Genomic DNA, 14,850 nt, shown 5'->3' with positions numbered 1-14,850 from the left:
ATGGTACACTTGTCAAACCTGCTCCTGTTGTCAGAAATCTTCGTGTTTTGTTTGATTCATCACTTAACTTTGTGCTACACATTAGGTCTCTTTACAAAATTTCATTCTATCATCTCCATAACATTGCCCGCCTCCGTCCATTTCTGTCCTTTAACGATGCTCAAACTCTGGTTCATTGTTTCATAATATCTCGTATTGATTACTGTAATTCCCTCTTCATTGGCCGTACTGCAAAATCTATACAGAAGCTACAGTATATTCAGAACTCCGCTGCTAGAGTCCTCACCCACACAGAGTTTTGCTCATATCTCCCCTGTTCTCTCCCAGCTTCACTGGTTACCTGTTCCATCAAGGATTAAATTCAAGATTCTGCTTCTCATCTTCAAAGCCCTATATAACCTTGCCCCCCTCTACCTCATTCAGCTACTAGCTCCTTACCCTTCTTGTCGCTCTCTCAGGTCCTGGAGCAGTAATCTCTTCACTGTCCCACGCAGCAAACTCTCCACCCTGGGAAGCAGGTCCTTCAGTGCTATAGCCCCTCAACTCTGGAAATCTCTTCCTCAGTCTCTCCAAGATTGCTCCTCTTTCTGAATTTTTAAATCTCAACTGAAAACTTTCCTCTTCGACGAACTTTTGTTATCTGTGCAATTTTTTTTTTACTCTGTACGTGAAGCAACCTTGGGTTTGTGAAAGGCGCTCAATAAATGTAACTTTAAATAATAATTATTATTATTATCCTATTTCCTCACCCTGCCTGCCTTTCCACAGAGATGTCTCATATCAGAACCAAACTTTTTTTGGTTTAAGTGTTTTGACCTTTTACAAAGTATAAAAGTGACTGCTTCTGAATCTATGTCAGTTTATCTGTTGGACATTTCATGCATGCCTTGTTGCCAAGTTCTGGTAGGGCATACTTCCAAAGCATTAAGTGATATCAGCCTCTCTTTTCTCCCCACCCATATAGCATATGTACTCAGGTTTGTTTAGTTATTGGTTTTGCTGCCCTGCTTGCTTTCCTGCCTGTCATAGCTGATGGATACAGTTTGTGTAAATGACAGAAGACTGGGAGGCTTTATAATTGTCAATCTATGATCTTTTGAGAAATGTTGTCACATACCCAGGCATGTTCAGCATCTAATCATCTCAGCATAAAACGTTCTTCAATCCTGAAGGAGCTGACCTTGGAAATTACTAATAAAAGGAGAAAACTAAATAAATTTTGCTTATCTGTCTTTTTCCATCAGCACTATCATTTCTTTATCTGCTGCTGATGTGGCTGCCCAGTTTTTTATAATCATGACCAGAGGCAAGTTCTGTAACTCACTGTCTCTTGGTAACAGACTTTTCACTTTTTCTTTGCCTGAAAACAAATCTCATAAATGGGAAAATTTTTAAACATTTACAGTAATTAGAAAGTAACCTTCAGCTATGGGGCTTTTTTTGGCATACAGTAGAATGATTATAATATTGTTCAGAGAGAGGTCCCTACAGCAATTCTACAAAAGTCCCTTAATTACTACATGCTGTTTGTTGCTCTTTACAAAGTCGCCAATGGATTCCAAGAGTTGGTTCCATCCACATTTCAAGTGTTTAATGGAATTCTTAAGTGGTAAAAAATGGAAACTCTGACGTGAGTACAGGGTGAATTTACATCATTTTTGAAGGTCAATCTAGGTGCTCAAAACATTAACTTTCAAGCAATCCATAATACTTTATTTTATGTATAGTAACATCACATTCTCAATCCCACTTAATACAATTCAGGGTAAAGAAGGGCCTGGCCACAAAGCAAGAAATACCCTTGGCTGGGCACCAGTCCATTGCAGAGCCCATATGTACAAAAAGTCAGTTTGAAATGAAACCCGTCCCCAGCAGTGACACATAGTAACACACAAAGTACTGTTAGCATCAATGTCCATAAATGGTTGAGAGATGAACTCCTTCATTTCATCCACTGTGTGGAGTTTCCTCTTAAAAACATTCTCCTTTACTACACCCCGAAAAAAAGAAGTCCATGGGTAAGTGTGAATAAATACTGTATAGCAAATTTTTGAACACCCTGTATAAACATTGGACAGGATCCTATTTTGGAAATGCCATTAGCCATTTTTATAGAACTAGCTGTGTAAGCCCATGCTGTAAAAATCTCGGGCTCCTTGAAACCATGGATTCCGGCACTTCAATCAATCAATTGCATTGGTGGTGCATTAGCAGCTAAGTGAGGTTCTCTTTCCTTGGCGGTTTCATTTTGCCAACGTGCTTGCCTCCGTTGTCTATCAGTGGCTAAGTAAGTTTCCCTATCACAGAGGTTTCTTTTTGCCTATATGCTCACCTCACTTGTCTATTGGCAGCTAAGTGAGTTTCTCTTTTGTCGGTGGTTTTATTTTGGTGACAGAGTCACGCTTTCTTTGAGCATCATGCTGTAACCTCACATTTCCGGGCCGCCTTGCACATCCAGGCCGGACAGACAGACAGAGACTTCCACGCATAGATGTTTATATATAAGATATCTAACATGAAACCTTGATGTCTATAAGGAAGTGAAGAAGAGAAGAAAATGAATGATAAACAGGACACACAGTAAAACAGGAAGGTGGTTAATTGCCTTTTTATACCATGCTACTATAGTAAACAATGTGTCAGAAAAACCTATAGAAACAAAACTGCATCTGTCAGTAGCATCAATGACATAAAAACACGAGACAGCCCACCATCTAGACCTTTGCCTTTACTCATCTGTTGACAGCACCAGGAAAGACTTTGTGACTTTTGATGAATGTACAGGAGCTAAATACATAAAGCATAACAGGTATGCAATAGGTATACAGTTCCAATACATCAGTGACAATGCTTTATGGTCTGTTTTCACATGAGATTTTTTTTACACAAAATAAACCCTCAAATATATGTCATATAAAGAATTTGAAAAAAATAGACAGCACAAAGCTTGCTGAAGAGAACATTTTAAAGGTCTCAATGAAAATAATTTTTATAGGATTAAAAAAAATGACTAAAGGAAAATCAGAAACATCTACATGCATGTATTGCTTGAAGTCTTTCTACAACAATTTGATAGTTTTCTAATTCAGCAGTTGTAAAGTTATTAGTTTTGTGGCTCTGCTTGAAACTACCTTGAACGCTCATTAAGTTTATGACAAATTAGCCAAAGTATCCCACATTGCCTAGATATAAATAAACAGGAGAAAAAGTTTTTTTTATTATATTCAATATGGCTAAATGCAGCACATGATGTAACAAAAAGACACTCTTAGACCAAAGCTGCAATCCTGCGAGACAATTAATTGAGAAGAAAATGTGTCATGTACCTGTGCTTTTAGATCAGAGTCTACTTTTGGCTGCTACAAAACTTTGTGCATGCTGAAAGCAGTTTCCTCGCCTGATGGGAATTGTTATCCCCATGTAGGTGCCGTATTTTGAGTTGCACCCTCTCATTATAGCCCCTCTACTTGATATAAAACATAGCCCATATTTTTGGTTAGACCAATGGCAAGGCACATGCAAAATTTTGTGAAAATTGGTATAGTTGTTTTTGCCTGATTAATGAACAAACAAACAGACAGACAAACACACAGAATAACACACAAACAAACAGAAGCAGCTTACAATTTTAGAAAGAGATTTGTTGGTGAAGGGAAGCCTACAAAGTATTTTTTCTGTAATTTCCGATTTCATCCCCATGTGTCAGACACATTGTTGAGCTTACAATTATTTTAACATATGTAAAGGCAAGAAGGGTAACCGTTAAACATTTTTTCTTTCATACCAGTAAAATCACAAACAAAATAAGGACTTATTACAATGTGCATCATACAGACCGATTTCACTTCTGATTATTGATATTAAGATACTTTTTAAAAAGTCTAGCTAGAAGGATGGAGAAAGTGCTGCCTTCAGTAATATGACAAGATCAAAATGGATTTATTAAAGGCCGACACTTAGCATCCAATCTTCAACGCCTGTTTAATGTAATATATTCACCAGCAAAGTCAAACACCCCAGACATATTATTATCGTTGGATGCAGAAAAAGCATTTGACATGATTGAATGGAACTACCTTTTCACTACATTAGAGAAATTTGGGTTTGGCCTGAACATTTGTGCATGGATCAAACTAATGTATATCAATCCAGAGGCTTCAGTTTGTATTAGCATTTGTTCAGACTATTTTAAACTAGAACGTGGTACCAGACAAGGACGCCCCTTGTCACCACTGCTATTTGCAGTCGCCACTGAACCACTGGCAGTTCACTGTCGAAATGCTTATCAGATAAAGGGGATTATCAGAGAAGGACTTGAACAGAAAATTTCTCTATATGCAGATGATATGGTACTGTATATATCAGACCCACAAAATACTGTGCCTGCAGTCTTAACAGCACTTACAGAATTTCAAAAGATCTCTGGTCTCAGAATTAATTTGAATAAAAGTGTGCTCTTACCAGTGAATTCTCAAGCATACAATATTAGATTGGACACCTTCCCTTTTATTATTGCAGATCAATTTAAGTACTTAGGGGTAAACATCACAAATAAACATAAAGCTCGTTATCAACAAAATTTCGCCGTCTATATGGAAAAAATTAAACAAGACTTCATCTCACTCTAGCTGGAAGAATTAATGTTGTAATGATGAATATCCTTCCTAAGCTTCTCTTTTTATTTCAAAACATTTCAATATACATCAATAAATAATTTTTAAGCAATTAGATTCAGCCATAACCTCATTTATTTGGAACTCAAAACATCCACGCATCCAAAGAATGACCCTACAAAGACCTAAGCCAGACGGTGGCATGGCTCTACCTAACTTTCAGTTTTATTACTGGGCAGCAAACATACAAGCTATAAAAACCTGGACACAAATAGATAAACATACACAGGCTTGGTTCGCAATTGAAATAAAATCCTGCAGTACTTCTTTATATTCCCTGCTTTGTGCCCCAATAAATGCAAGTTATCGCCAATATACTAATAAACCAATTGTGCTTCACTCACTCAGAATATGGAACCAATGTAGAAAGCATTTTAAGATGGAGAATCTTTTATCTGTGGCACCTCTGTATGATAACCACCTTTTTCAACCCTCGCAAACATATGCAGTTTTTAATATCTGGAAAACATTTGGGATTAACTTGCTTAGAGATCTTTATATAGACAATATCTTTGCATACTATGAACAATTGCATTCCAAATTTAACTTTCCAGCAACACATTTCTTTCACTATCTTCAAATTAGAAACTTTGTTAAACAGAACCTGCCCAATTTTCCTCATCTCTCACCTTCCTCTATGCTGGAAAAAATATTGCTCAGTTTCGAGGACTCAGACAGCATTTCTGCAATATATAAAATTATTTTAAAGTCCCTCCCTTTGAAAGATCCAAGAGGACACTGGGAAAAAGATCTATCACTCAACATATCAGAAAAGGAGTGGAAGGTAGCAATGCAGAGAATTCACTCGAGCTCCATATGCGCAAAGCATACAATTATTCAACTCAAAATTATATATCGAGCACATCTGTCTCACTTAAAATTGTCCAAAATGTTTCCAGAGTAAGATCCAACTTGTGAATGCTGCAATCAAGTCCCAGCCTCACTGGGTCACATGTTTTGGGCAGGCACCAAATTAATATCGTTCTGGACAAACATTTTTAAGTGCCTTTCAGACAGCCTTGGTGTCACAATCCCTCCTAACCCATTAACGGCTGTGTTTGGTGTTCTTCCAGATTGGTTTAAAGTGGAGAAGGACAAACAAACTGTGATTGCCTTCACTACACTATTGGTACACAGACGTATTTTACTAAACTGGAAGAATCCTAACTCTCCTCTCTTCTGGGTAACTGATGTTATATACTATTTGATACTGGAAAAAATCAAATTCACACTTAAAGGATCTGTGCAGAACATTTTCAAAACCTGGAAGGATTTAATCAATAATATTTTAGAATAAGCTCTTAAAGCACTGAGGAAGTAATTTTCTTCGCATTTCTTTTTCTTCTCCATTTATCTTTATCCACCTATTAAACTCATCAATTTATGTATTTTAACAAGCTTTAAGTTTTACTCAGCTGGCTATGCTCTCTTTCTCAGGGGTTGAGGTTGATTTGTTTTCAGTCCTATTTTTTGTAAAAATTGATCTATTTGTATGGAATGATTACAATAAAATCAATAACATTTATTTAAAAAATCACATACATGAGAACAGTTGATGAAATTATTCAGTCTCTGAGATAAGATGTTAAGAATTGTAACAATAAAAATTATAACAATGCTGGAAATATGTTCAGAAAATTCATAGAATTGCAAGCTAAACTGAAACATGAAAGTCCCATAAGTCTCCATATTCTATATTCTAGTAATCTCTAAATCACTATTTTAACAGCACAGCAGAGAGTTGTCATGATGCAAGAAAGTTTTTTGGACAATTTTGTTAGCAAGTATATATTAGTGAAAGTTGTTGAAATTTACACCTTAAGCAAAAGGAAACAGTTAAAAGGACAAATGATACAGAGAGTCAGGAAAGTGTTGCCTTTAACAATGAATTAAAGGGAATGTCCTGCTTGAAATTACTACAATAGTGGCCTGAAGCAAACTGTTCAGTGAGAAAGTATAAAAAGTATGAATATGCTGTTCTAAGAGCTTGTCAAAAGTTTATTACCATGATGAAATTCTGTTAACAAATTACAGCAGTCAAAAAGATGGTCAAGTACTGACAGCTGTACATTTGCTAAGTTCTCTTTTAGCTTTTCTATGTTGAAGTGATTTTTCATTTGTTGACAAAGAAACACTCTTGGTATTGATGGTATTGCTACTTCAGAAGGAATTACTGACACAGAGTCAAGGGGAAAGAAAAGATTTATCTGACAAGGTTCAAGGCAACAAGCCTGTTTTACAAGGTATAAAGAAATCAATTATGGAAGCATAATTTGTGACAAACTAATTTCACAACTTGAAAAACAATGGAAAATGGAAAATTAATTTGGGGCTATTTTTAAAGAACATCAGCTCTGTCAGGAAAGATGAAATTATCAAACATGACAGTGATGATACAATGTTGAACTTGACAAACTTGTTATGAACTGATTAGGTGTCACATTTCCAAATATGCAAACAATTATGATGATTTTTTTTTAACATTCCTGATGTCAAATTACATTTTACTATGACTCAAGAACATATAACAAGTTACATTAAAATAACATTATTATTTTATTTGGTATTACAAGTGATTTTAATAATTTGAACTGTGCATTGCATTCAAAATGTAAAGTAATTTAAGTTAGATTAAGGTAGTATTGTCAAGTTTTTCTAAAACATTTTTTAGTAAAAGAATAGGGCTGCAGTAAGTTTGCATGTAGGGCCCTGTGATCTCTAAATCCAACGCTGCCATTGCTAACACTTTAGTTACATACTGAAATGTTGCTCATTAAAAATGATCCTTCTCTGTAGATATTAATGACAAAATGGCTATTTAAATGGAGTGATTTGCCATTGCTTCAAAGCCTGACAATTGTGATATGTCCCTGATCTGCATTGAGATTGTGGTAAGATGGTCCTACTGTAAGCAGTGTACGGGCCCATTCACTTTCCAGGGTCATTTCTGTTGTTTTAATACCAACAAAAGATTTAAGAACAATAGGTTTGCATTTCAGTGAGTCTACAAATAAAAGAAATGATCACTTACTCAACCAATAGAGCCTTTTGAACTCCTCAAAATAATCATTGTGTTCCTATAATAACATCTGTGAAGGAAATCTTGAGAAGATGCAGACATTTACCAACATATAAAGATAAAAAACCTTGCAACTCATTGTTACTGTCATATACCAATTCACACAGTTGAAAGGCTCCTGTCCATGTTTTCAGTTTGTTATTGCAATGATTACTATTATTAGATGCTGTCGTGGTGTTCAGTGTAAAGTAAATTGTAGGTTATTATGGTAAGAGCTTTTTCAGAACTTCTTTCTTTCTTTCTTTATTTATATGTATGTATGTATGTATTGGCCTTGAGTAGACAACAGGAAATTCATGTCGATATGCTTATTCATTTCTCATCTTTTTTTTAAATATTAAAAAGTAAGAGTCTTTGTCATTTTTTTTTACAAAAAGACAATAGATAATTATTCTTTACAAAAGTTTGCAGGTGTGTGCTAAGTTAGTATAATTAGCTGTGTACTAAAAGTTTAAACTAATGTAACACTTGAATAATTACTATTACACTAAATGTATTATAGCTTCTGCAATTGATGATATACCTTATAAAGCTACTTATTATGTCCAGTAATTTGTGTAATGCAAATAATTGACGCTGTTTTGTAATTTGAAACAATTCAGATGTTGGGACACACACTACCTCAACAGTTTTAATGCTTCTGAATAAGTAGGTCCTCTATATTATTGACTTTCAATAATGATACAATATTTTCCTCCCCTTTATTTCTTATCATTTCAAGTAATGGTGGTATAGAAAGATGAAAATGAACTTTAACCTGCCCATCCAGGGGAGAGTCATTATAATTTAGGAGAGGATGAGAGATTTAACTCAATTAATTAATTATCTCTTTTGCCTTTGGCAATGCCTGTAGTTAATTAAATAATTACTCCTACTTCATTTTTCTTACCATTTACTGTTGTAGGAGGCGGATATCCCACCGTTATACTTGTATCAAGGTAACTGATGCATACTCGTTTTAAAAAAAGAGAATGATACAATTTATTGATAAACCCAAACATTATAGAGATATAATAATTGCATATATGTTCTGTCAGCGAACTGGCAGATAAACAAATCCAAGAGATAGGCATAAAAAACAAAAAAAAGGCAGAAAGCTAAACTAAACAGAAGTCCAATACGAGAAAGTATAATCAAGGTTTAGAGAACAAGAGGGTCAAAACCAGAAATACATGTGAGAAAAAAAAAAACACAATGATAAACTTTGAGTTCTTTAGAGTTTTGTTATCCACAGATTGAAGAGGATGTGACCTCATAGCTGTCCTTTTATTCGATTATGTTAATTACGCATGGGTCACAACCACAGAGTCCACAACCCTAGGAACACTTGAAGCAAGCCTAAACAATGGCAGCCTTTGTGGACATAACATCAACTCAATTTCTCTGTAAGGCACTAGCACTAATCACTTATATATATATATATATATATATATATATATTGTGAACTTGGACCCGGACACAGACAGACGGACATCTCTGTTTCCACCACACACTGTTTATTTACAACAATATTTACAATAATCACGTGCACAAACCCCAGTGCCTCCAGCACCGATTCCCCCAATGTCCAGGCCACACAGTCATGTGCCTGTTTTCCTCCTGGCTGCCTCCAGTCCTCACTCCAGCTCCGTCCTCTTCCACCCGACTTCCACTAATGACCGGAGGGAGGAGGCCCCTTTTATAGGAACCTGGATGGGCTCCAGCTGCTTCCCGGCAATCTCCCACGGACACACCCCCATGTGTCGTCTTTCCCCCGGCACTTCCTGGTGTGGCGGAAGTGGCGGGCTCCCGGGATAATAAGGCACTGGGGCGCCGCCTGGCGGTGGCCACGGGCACCTACAGGGCTGGGCTTCCAAGCCCTCTACCCGAGGCCTCCAGTATAACCAGGACAGACGCCCCTCTTGGTCTGGAGGAGGCACAAGCCCGCCTCTGGTCCTCCTGGGCGTCCCGGCCGGGCTACAGCCCCAGCCGGGGACCACAAAATATATATATATATATATATATATATATATATATATATACATACACTCACCTGAAGGATTATTAGGAACACCATACTAATACGGTGTTTGACCCCCTTTTGCCTTCAGAACTGCCTTAATTCTACGTGGCATTGATTCAACAAGGTGCTGAAAGCATTCTTTAGAAATGTTGGCCCATATTGATAGGATAGCATCTTGCAGTTGATGGAGATTTGTGGGATGCACATCCAAGGCACGAAGCTCCCATTCCACCACATCCCAGAGATGCTCTATTGGGTTGAGATCTGGTGACTGTGGGGGCCATTTTAGTACAGTGAACTCATTGTCATTTTCAAAAAAACCAATTTGAAATGATTCGAGCTTTGTGACATGGTGCATAATCCTGCTGGAAGTAGCCATCAGAGGGTGGGTACATGGTGGTCATGAAGGGATTGACATGGTCAGAAACAATGCTCATGTAGCCCGTGGCATTTAAACGATGTCCAATTGGCACTAAGGGGCCTAAAGTGTGCCAAGAAAACATCCCCCACACCATTACACCACCACCACCACCAGCCTGCACAGTGGTAACAAGGCATGATGGATCCCATGTTCTCATTCTGTTTACACCAAATTCTGACTCTACCATTTGAATGTCTCAACAGAAATCGAGACTCATCAGACCAGGCAACATTTTTCCAGTCTTCAACTGTCCAATTTTGGTGAGCTTGTGCAAATTGTGGCCTCTTTTTCCTATTTGTAGTGGAGATGAGTGGTACCCGGTGGGGTCTTCTGTTGTTGTAGCCCATCCGCCTCAAGGTTGTGCGTGTTGTGGCTTCACAAATGCTTTGCTGCATACCTCGGTTGTAACGAGTGGTTATTTCAGTCAAAGTTGCTCTTCTATCAGCTTGAATCAGTCGGCCCATTCTCCTCTGACCTCTAGCATCAACAAGGCATTTTCGCCCACAGGACTGCCGCATACTGGATGTTTTTCCCTTTTCACACCATTCTTTGTAAACCCTAGAAATGGGTGTGCGTGAAAATCCCAGTAACTGAGCAGATTGTGAAATACTCAGACTGGCCCTTCTGGCACCAACAACCATGCCACGCTCAAAATTGCTTAAATCACCTTTCTTTCCCATTCTGACATTTAGTTTGGAGTTCAGGAGATTGTCTTGACCAGGACCACACCCCTAAATGCATTGAAGCAACTGCCATGTGATTGGTTGATTAGATAATTGCATTAATGAGAAATTGAACAGGTGTTCCTAACAATCCTTTAGGTGAGTGTATATATATATATACAGTATGACAGGATACAAACAGACAAACATGTAAAATATAAGGCTGGCTGGTTACTTGCTATTTAGAGTTCTAATTTATCTTGGCACAGATAAATGGTTTTAAAATAAAAAGTTTTTAAAGATGATATCTAATGTCATATGGTGTAATTGCTTTTTAGCTGTTCTCCACACAAGTGGAGGATTCATCTTGCATTAGAGCACACTCTCTCTTTTCCGCATGATCCTTTGCCTGTGGTGTGCAGTGCTTTCGTCGTTTATGCCCTTGTTGTCCACCACCTCATATGTAAACGAGGTACTCTTTCTGACACAAGAACTTACATGCTGAAGTTCCCTTCTTGAAGTAATGGCTACTTCACACCCTTTTCAGACTACTGGCACATAAGCTTTGGATTGGCAGCCTGGATCTTGGTTTTCTGGTCCACAAAGAGAGAAGATATTGTCAGTTTCAACTGCCCAGAAAGGAAAATGGCTCATCAGCTTTCTGGATTTAGAGAGAAAGAGATTTTAGAAGGTCATTTGAAAAGTGAGAACACAACAATAACAACATTTATTTATATAGCACATTTTCATACAAACAGTAGCTCAAAGTGCTTTACATAATAAAGAATAGAAAAAAATAAAAGACACAATAAGAAAACAAAATAAGTCAACATTAATTAATTAATGAATGAATGAATGAATTAATTAATTAAACACAGTTTTCTCCTGAGGCAGAAAGCCCAGAGAGAGTTTCCATGGAGGTTAGGGAGCATAAGTCAGTTTCCCTCTGAGAATATACTTAAATGGGATGACTAATGTAACTAGTTTATGAAGAAAGGTGGAACCTCACATGATTGGATTAAAGTCATTTCCAGTTACATAATCAGGGTTTCCTCAAGTATGAACAACTATCCATGTTAGTTGCCATTTCTTGAGTTATAGACATTTGCTCTTGCATGAGTGCATTTTGTGCATTCTGACTCAAGAAGTTTGCAGAAGGGCCTCTGGAAAAATGTCAGCTGAACTCTGATTTACCCCTTTCTTATCAGTTGATGTATGAGTAGATCCTTGTATAAGATGGAGTTCAGTCACTTAGCTTGAAATGTAATTTGGGGTTTTGTGTAGCTGGTGGATGTCTAATAAATCTGCTGCCTTAACAATCCTGGGGCCTCATGTATAAACGGTGCGTACGCACAAAAATGTTGGGTAAGAATGTTTCCATGTTCTAATCTTGATGTATAAAACCTAAACTTGGCATAAAGCCACGCACATTTCCATGGTACCTCATACCCTGTTGTACGCAAGTTCTCCGCTCGGTTTTGAAGACTGGCGGCACCCAGCGTCAAAGCAGTGCTACTGTTCCTGTGTGGTTATCCTTTCTTTTCCCGACGCGGCTTTATAAATACACTGAAATTAACCGCATATTGTTTATTAGTTTAATGCATCTGATTTTAATTAACCAGTAACAATATAATGGTCCGTGGAATGGTCAAACTATTCTAAATACCATAGCTGCTTTAGCGTTGTTACTCTCACTGCACTTTCTTTTTCTTCTTTCAGCTGCTCCCATTAGGGGTTGCCCCAGCGGATCATCTTTTTCCATATTACTCTCACAGCACCACTCGGAGCAGCTGATCAGAAAGAGAATTATCGGTATACAGCATCAAGCATACGCTGCCTCAGCCATCCTTCCTATTTGAACTGCTTCTCATATGACAAACGCTTCAAACCTTTCCTGTACGGACCTCGCGGTTCAGAAACAGTTTCATCCCAAGAACTCTAAATGCACTCAATCAGTCCATCAACTGCTCCTTGTAGAACTGTTAGTACTTATTAGTACAGTTACCTCACTGTAAACTTGCAGTACAGTTATAATATTACACAACCTGAGCCACTTTATAAAGAGTGTATTTGCACATGATGAAAATATCAGTTTTAAGATGAAATGCAGCAAAATAGGTTTATTATATTATACAGATAAAACTTTGACTTCATTTATATAATCTACTGTATATTGTTGATAATTAAAGGACACAGTGTTGCTACGCTAGCAAGGATCTAGCGCTGCGCTCCGCATGCTTCACTGGGACTGGTGTGAAGGACAGAATAATTAAACATGTACTACGAAGATATTTCAATGTTTCTTAAAAGTTTTGAAGAATCGGCGTTATAAGCTTACAGATGCCTTAACGTCCATTACAGAGCTGATTGTGTGGCGATTGGGTACTTGGAGAAAGAAAAGTAAGGACAGGAATTGGAGGTTAGTACATTTGAAAGAGACAGTACTGCAGGGGCAGCCTTAGGCATGTGCAAACTGTGCACCTGCACAGGGCCGCCAAATCCCAGCTAAAAACACAGCGGCATATTTCAGTAAAAGTTAAATGCTTGTGTCATGAGCACGAGGTGGCTATGCAGTGTCCGTAACGGACGTGGCCATCCGCCATGCATAATATACCATATTGACATTGGTGGGCGAAGAAGCCACCGATTCTTCCTCTGGCCAGTGCTGCCACAAGCCTAGAACCGCCCCTGAGTACTGCTGCAATAAATTATTTCATCGAAGGTCGAGCACAATCACTGCACCAACGTGTTCACAAGTTTAATGACGTGCTTTAACTCCTATCATCATGAAAATGATATCACGTATACATCTGAGTATTTTAGTTATTCAGAGAGCTGTAATATCATGAATGTAATGGATTCTGTGTCCTGTCGGAGGAAGAGAGCCGGTTTAAGAAGCACATAGTGATTCACACACATAGAGCATATAGAAGAACACATACAAAACAAAGCATTTAACGTGCTACTTTACTTACAATGTGATTTGAGAAACTAGTAAATTAAACGATTTTAAGGTGAAGTTTATGATGTTCTACTTTAATGAAAAAATAAACTACGTGATTAAAGTGGACATTTCGAGATTGAAGTTGACATTTCGTGCTTTTTCCCCACTGTGTGCCTTTTTTTTTCTCTGTGCCCTAATAAGCTTTCATATGAAACTCAGATGGTGAGCTACGACTCGCCTTTTCACGGCAACTATCTAACAACTTCTTTTTTATTTAGGGCACTGTGCAACTTTGTGAACTTGAGCTTTCGAGTTTCTCTGACATGCTATGTCAGTCAATCAACTTCCTTTTGTTGTTTATACCACTGTTTAAACCAACAAATAGTATAATTTTCCAAGCCTCCACTTGGTATTCACTGAAATTCTTCCATTTTCCCTCTTGCTTTTGTCATTGTCTTTTCACAGAACGCTGAGTTTAAGGGCTATTTATATTGATTTGCATATTCAAAGAGCCGTAATTCTGGGAGGAGTTGGGGCGGGACAGCACGGGTGTGCACTAGCGTTACTTTTCACGCTGACCGGGATTTATGTAGCGGAAGAACGCGGAAGTTGGAGAACGCATAGATTCCTGTATCTGGATTTTTCTGTGCGTAAGCACATTTCAGCTTTTGTGCTTACGTCACATTATAGTGTGAGTTCTACGCACAATGTTATGCATGAGGCCCCTGATGTACCACTAAAGCCCAGTAGAATTATCAAAAATTCCTGCCGAATTCTTGTTCAAAGACAACCTGAAGTGGGCACAGTCCACCTCTAGTATCTTCAAGATGGCTCAGTGACTTTACTTCCTCAGATATGTGAGGAAAGACCAGGGGCCTCATGTATAACGCCGTGCGTAGAACTCGCACTATAACATGGCGTAAGCACAAAAGCCGAAATGTGCTTACGCACAGAAAAATCCAGATGCAGGAATCTGTGCGTACTCCAACTTCCACGTTCTTCCGTTACATAAATCCCGATCAGCGTGAAAACTAACGCTTCGTGCACGCGCGCATTATGTAACGCCCCA

This window comes from Polypterus senegalus, chromosome 3 (assembly GCF_016835505.1).
Source record: "Polypterus senegalus isolate Bchr_013 chromosome 3, ASM1683550v1, whole genome shotgun sequence".
In the NCBI taxonomy this organism is placed as follows: Eukaryota; Metazoa; Chordata; class Cladistia; order Polypteriformes; family Polypteridae; genus Polypterus; species Polypterus senegalus.
This window is presented reverse-complemented; position numbering follows the sequence as displayed.